The sequence below is a fragment of the Piliocolobus tephrosceles genome, chromosome 7, assembly GCF_002776525.5.
Source record: "Piliocolobus tephrosceles isolate RC106 chromosome 7, ASM277652v3, whole genome shotgun sequence".
NCBI classification, from domain to species: domain Eukaryota; kingdom Metazoa; phylum Chordata; class Mammalia; order Primates; family Cercopithecidae; genus Piliocolobus; species Piliocolobus tephrosceles.
Genome location: NC_045440.1, coordinates 111,955,125 through 111,961,492, shown reverse-complemented (window position 1 = coordinate 111,961,492; position 6,368 = coordinate 111,955,125). Strand labels below are relative to the sequence as shown.

General features: G+C 39.8%; 1 pseudogene; it reads right to left on the bottom strand.

The window, feature by feature from the left end:
• Nucleotides 1–1,395: 1,395 nt before the first annotated feature.
• Nucleotides 1,396–2,206, bottom strand: LOC111550027 (annotated as a pseudogene).
• Nucleotides 2,207–6,368: the final 4,162 nt, after the last annotated feature.

Below are 6,368 nucleotides of genomic sequence, written 5' to 3'. Positions count from 1 at the left end.
ACTGTGAACTGCACATGTGAGGGATCTAGACGTCATGCTTCTTATGAGAATCTAATGCCTGGTGATCTGTCACTGTCTCCCATCACTCCCAAATGGGACTTCAGGAACACAAGCTCAGGGCTCCCCCTGATTCTACATTAAGATGAGTTGTATAATTATTTCATTATATATTACTGTGTAATAGTAATAATAGAAATAAAGTGCACAAGAAAGGTAATGTGATTGAATCATCCCAAAACCATCCCCCACTCCCACCCCATCCATGCAGAAATTGTCTTCCATGAAACTGGACCCTGGTGCCAAAAATGTTGAAGACTGTTGCTGTAGAAGATTCATCCTGTCAATGTTAATTTCACAGCAGGACAATACTAGGAGGCTCACATTTCAGACACAACAGAAAAGCAGATCCATGCTGGTGTTAGCATGCAATCTCTTCCTACTACAAAAGGGTAAAGTCTCACCTTGGAGTAAGTTTACTAAAAAGGCAAAGTGCACACAGGGATTTCAACAACTTTAAAGACAAAAAAAGGCCGGAAGCGGTGGTTCAAGCCTGTAATCCCAGCACTTTGGGAGGCCGAGACGGGCAGATCACGAGGTCAGGAGATTGAGACCATCCTGGCTAACACGGTGAAACCCCTTCTCTACTAAAAAAAAAACACAAAAAATTAGCCGGGCGTGGTGGCGGGCGCCTGTAGTCCTGGCTACTCCGGAGGCTGAGCTAGGAGAATGGCGTGAACCAGGAGGCTGAGCTTATAGTGAGCTGAGATCGCGCCACTGCATTCCAGCCTGGACGACAGAGAAACACTCCTTCTCAAAAAAAAAAAAAAAAAAAAAAGACAAAAAAAAAAAAAAGATCCCAACAATAAACTCAAAAGTCTATGATAAATATGAGCTCTGATGAGCTGTTTATAAATACTTTAGATACAATTACACTGAAAGTCGTGTTTGTTTGAAATCTTAAAAAGAAGTTCCTGTTGGCCTGGCGCAGTGGCTCAAGCCTGTAATCCCAGCACTTTGGGAGGCCGAGGTGGGCAGATCACAAGGTCAGGCGATCAAGACCATCCTGACTAACAGGGCAGAACCCTGTCTCTGCTAAAAATATGAAAAAAATTAGCTGGGCTTGGTGGCATGCACCTGTAGTCCCAGCTACTCTGGAGGCTGAGGCAGGAGAATCCCTTGAACCCAGGAGGCAGAGGTTGAAGTGAGCCGAGATCATACCACTGCATTCCAGCCTGGGCAACAGAGCGAGACTTTGTCTCAAAAAAAAAAAAAAAAAAGGTTCCTGTTAATCCTCAAATGACACTTGTCATTGTTTGATATTTCTGTTAAATGCATGCATTGAATTACTTGTTACCCAAGCCAGAAGCTGCTTCTTACCATTTATCGTTTAGGACTTTAGCCATCTTTTTCAACATCTATTCCTTCTTGACCATTCTCGGCAATCCTCTTTGTAGTAATTTTTCTACCAACTATTTTAGTAGAAGTTGATAGCGATTTGAAGTTGCCCATCACTACCAAATGAGGTGGAAGAGAATGAAGTGAGACTCCCATGACCTAGTGACCTGAATGAAGTAAATCCAAAGAAGTCAAAAACTTCCACCAAGAAGTTCCCTGAAGACATCATCTGGGTTAGGGAATGTGAAGCCAAACTCACAGGACCTGTCAAAATGACTTTCACCTCCTCTCCACCAATTAATCCTTCTTTGCCATATTTTTCATAGATGTCCTGCTTTTTAGCATCTGACAGCACTTCACAGGCCTCGGCTACTTGTTTGAATTTTCTCTCTGCTGCTTTTTTTTTTTTTTTTTTTTTGAGACAGAGTCTTGCTCTGTCGTCCAGGCTGGAGTGCGGTGGCGCAATCTCGGCTCCCGGGTTCAGGCCATTCTCCCGCCTCAGCCTCCCCAGTAGCCAGGACTACAGGCGCCCGCCACCGCGCCCAGCTAATTTTTTTTTTTTTTTTTTAGTAGAGACGGGATTTCACCGTATTAGCCAAGATGGTCTTGATATCCTGACCTCGTGATCCACCCACCTCGGCCTCCCAAAGTGCTGGGATTACAGGCGTGAGCCACCGCGCCCGGCCGCTTCTTCTTTATTCTCAGGATTTTTATCTGGGTGTTACTTCAGTGCCAGTTTTCGATATGCCTTTTTAATATCCTCAGTTGAGGCATGTCTCTGCATGCCTAGAACTTCATAGTAATCCACCATGTTTTAACAGATTGTTGGAACAGGTCCAAAGACGGAAGCAACTGGCAGTGAGATACAGGGGAGGCAAAGCGGTAGCCCGGGTCTCCTCTAGGCTCCAGCACCGCTGTGTTTGTGGCAGCGGCCTGCTCCGCTCTTTAAAAACAAAATCCAACTGAGAATATAACATCACTAAAATTTAATTAAATAAAAAATCACTAACATTAAATGTAATCAAATAAAAACATAACTATTCCTCTAGCATAGCTACCTACAATGACAGTAGGGATTCCTAACTAAAACCGAAAAGAAAATAAACTAACCAAATCCCACCGGAATTCATTGAATGCAGCTAAAAAAAATTAAAATATAAAACAGTGGGCTTGTTTCGTGAATAAGTCTGTGCATTCTTTTACTTATTTGTTTAAATTATAACTGCTGTGTTTAAATATTACAAAGAAAATAAATATATCCTTTATTGAAAGAAGTGGAAACAATAATTTTAAATGACCTAATTAGCTCTACCAATCCATTTAGCCACCGCTTTTTAGTCAGTACTAGCAGGAAACCATGACTTCCTGAATTTGGAAATGATGCATAGCTCCTAATAAACTTACACAATAAAGTTGTCCATTTTTTCTTCCAAATGTAACAGCAACTTAGCTTTATTCATTTTGTCTAAAGTAAAAATTTGCATATCATCTCAATTTTTAAAGTGATTTCTAGTAATGTGTGAAGAGTATTCCAGGCATGTCTTAGCAGGCAGGGGAGGAAGGTAGACCTACTGGTTGTATTTTCATGAGAATTTCAGGGGACTGATGGTAAAAGAAACATGCCTGGGCCTCTTGGGATTGAGGAGTGGCCCAGAAATCTGGGGATAATGACTCTTGCTTAGCTTCCCAGGCATTATACTGCTTGAAAAGAAACTCATTCGAAGGGAAGAAGAGTCTAGGCATTACATTGGGCCGGGCACGGTAGCTCACGCTTGTAATCCCAGTACTTTGGGAGGTCAAGGCGGGGGGATTACTCAAGGTCAGGAGTTCGAGACCAGCCTGGCCAACATGGCAAAAACCCATCTCTACTGAAAATGCAAAACAAAAACCAAAAAATCAGCCGGGAGTGGTGGCACACTCCTGTCTCAGCTACTCGTGAGGCTGAGGCAGGAGAATCACTTGAATTCAGGAAGCAGTCCAGCCTGGGTGACAGATTGAGACTCAAAAAAAAAAAAAAAAAAAAAGGACATTACCTTGGTCCATTAGCTAAGTTAAGTGTTTATTTATAACGGTAAATGGTTTTGAGTACAGTATAATGTGGTATCATTAAAATTGTAAGTCCAAGCTGCACAAAGAATGTGGGTCAAGGAAGGAGGAGAGGACACAGCAATTACAATATCTATCAAGTGGAAAAGCATATTACTAGAAGTGTTGTGGGCCGCTTAGAACACACCATGACTATAGCAAAGAAGTTATATCCTGAGGAAAAAAATGAGTAATTTTAGCCCTACTGCTTCCCTTCACCCAACCATCACCACCAATAGCGAGCCATGGTTTCTAACATTTCACAAATGAGTCGACTCATTCTTCAAGTAACATGTTATACAAATAAAAGACCAATGAAGGGAAGCTCCTGTAATGATTTTTTAGATAGCTGGTGAAACATTAGTTCTGGGTGTGTGAAAGGGTATTACTGGAAGAGATTAGCATTTGAATCAGTGGACAAAGTAAAGAAGATCTGCTGTCAGTAATGTGGGCAGGCATCATCCAATCCTTGGAAGGCCTCGATAGAACAAAAAGGTGGAGGAAGGGTGAATTCTCTCTCTCTTCTTAAGCTGGAGCATTCATCCTCCTTCCTTAGACATTGGAGCTCCTGATTCTCAAGACTTCAGATTCCAGGACTTATATCACTCCCCAACACTGAGTTCTCAGGCCTTTGGACTCAGACTGAGCTATACCACCGGTTTTCCTCATTCCCCAGCTTGCAGACCGCATATCATTAGACTTTTGGGCCTCTATGATTGCATGAGCCAATTCTCATAATAAAAATATATGTGTGTTATGGGATATATAGGACACACACACACACACAAGCGCGTGCGCGCGCATATCCTGTTGGTTCTGTGTCTCTGGGGAAACCTGACTAATACAGGCTACCACAACACTTTACTTATGAATTTATGGAGTACAAGTGTGATTTTGTTACGTGCATAGATAGTGCACCGGCAAAATAAGGTTTAGAGTATCCATCACCCAAATAACGTACATTGTACCTATTTGGTAATTTTTTGTCATCCATTCTACCCCTTCACCCTTCTGAGTAGCCATTTTCCATCATTCCACACTCTATGTTCATGTATCACAACAGTTTACAGCTAAATTGGGAGCAGTAAGACTGGTCAGGATTGATTGGATTTGGGATATATTTTACAGATAGAATTGACAGAATTTGATGATAGATTGGGAATTCACAGAACGCAGGAAGTATCATCAGATGAGTAGATTTCTATGAGGAGACTAGAGGACAAGAATTTAGGAGTCAGCTAATTGTACATCCTAAGTTTTAGACGTTCAAATCAATATGTATATAGAGCGCATATACACACACACACACAAATATATAGTTTTATATATTTAATCATATAAAATTGCCATGTTTGTATATCAAAAAAAGGATGTCAAAAATGTATATAGTTAAACCAAATATAAATAAATTCAAGAGTAATAAGCATATAAATGTTATTTAAAACCATAGCACTTAATCAGATTGTGTATCATGCAGGAGTAAATGGAGAAGAGACAAAAACTGAGCCCTGGAACACTTCAACCTTTACAGATCAGAAAGATAAAAAGGAATCAGAAAAAGGGAACTAAGAAGAAGTAATGTCTGAGAAAAGTTAGAAAATTTTGTCTTAGAAGACAATCGGAGAAAGTATTTGGAGGAGGAGTAATGAATCAAGTTTGACAAATGCTTTTAATAGATTAAGTAACCTGAAGACTCAGAAATGACCATACAAATGAAACCAATTAGCTTTACAAAAGGCAATTTATTCATAATGTTGGAGAAAAAGAAACATGTGTGCTCTAAAAAATAAATTCATTACTAACAATGCCAATTGGTAACTGTCTCATGATTTCTCAAAGTTTAGGTTTTCTTTTTTTTACAGTTTAGATACAGTATATTTCCCCATTACCCTAATAGGTTTAAATAAGTATTTTTGTAAGTTAAGTCTATTGCATAAATAATGCAGAAATATAAAATAAAATCTTGGGGTTTTTTTTTTGTTTTTTGTTTTTTTTTTTTTTTTTTTTTTTTTTTGAGACAGAGTCTCTCTCTGTCGCCCAGACTGGAGTGCAGAGGCTCCATCTCAGCAGCTCACTGCAAGCTCTGCCTCCCAGGTTCATGCCATTCTCCTGCCTCAAGCCTCCCGAATGTCTGGGACCACAGGTGCCTGCCACCACGCCCGACTAATTTTGTATTTTTTTAGTAGAGGCAGGGTTTCACCGGTGTCAGCCAGGATGGTCTCGATCTCCTGACCTCATGATCCGCCCACCTCGGCCTCCCAAAGTGCTGGGATTACAGGTGTGAGCCATCACGCCCGGCCCAGAAATGTAAAATGTTAAGTCAGAGATGGATTAGATTTCAAGCACCCAGAAGCATGTTCTGGTGGGAAATATCTGTACCCAGGAAATTAATCTTTACCCAGTCTCAGAATAAATGCTCAAAAGAAAAGTATTGAAGCTTTTTGTACCAGTCATTTGGGACCTGTTGTGAAGAGATATATTGGCAGAATTATGCACCAGTAGTCAGGTAGGCAGATTTTTTAAAAGAAAAAAAGAAGAAGGAAAATGCCAAAATTGATATGCCCAGCAAAATGTTCATTCTAAGAAGTGATATGATGTATGGTTTCCTACTTTGTGTAACTGAATCTGTAAATTTCTATATCTTTTATCCTAACAAAAATGCCTTCTGACCCTCACACACATGCAAAGAAGAACATTATATCCTAGGACACAGAATCAGAGATTAAGAAAAAATAATGATCATTAATATATATGCACCTAACAATATAGTCTCAAAATATAGAAAATAATAATTTTAAAACTATAAAGACATTTGTAGCTGGAAATTGTAATCCAGTTCTCTCAGAAACTAATAGTTTAAAGCAACCAAAAATAAATAAATACATAAA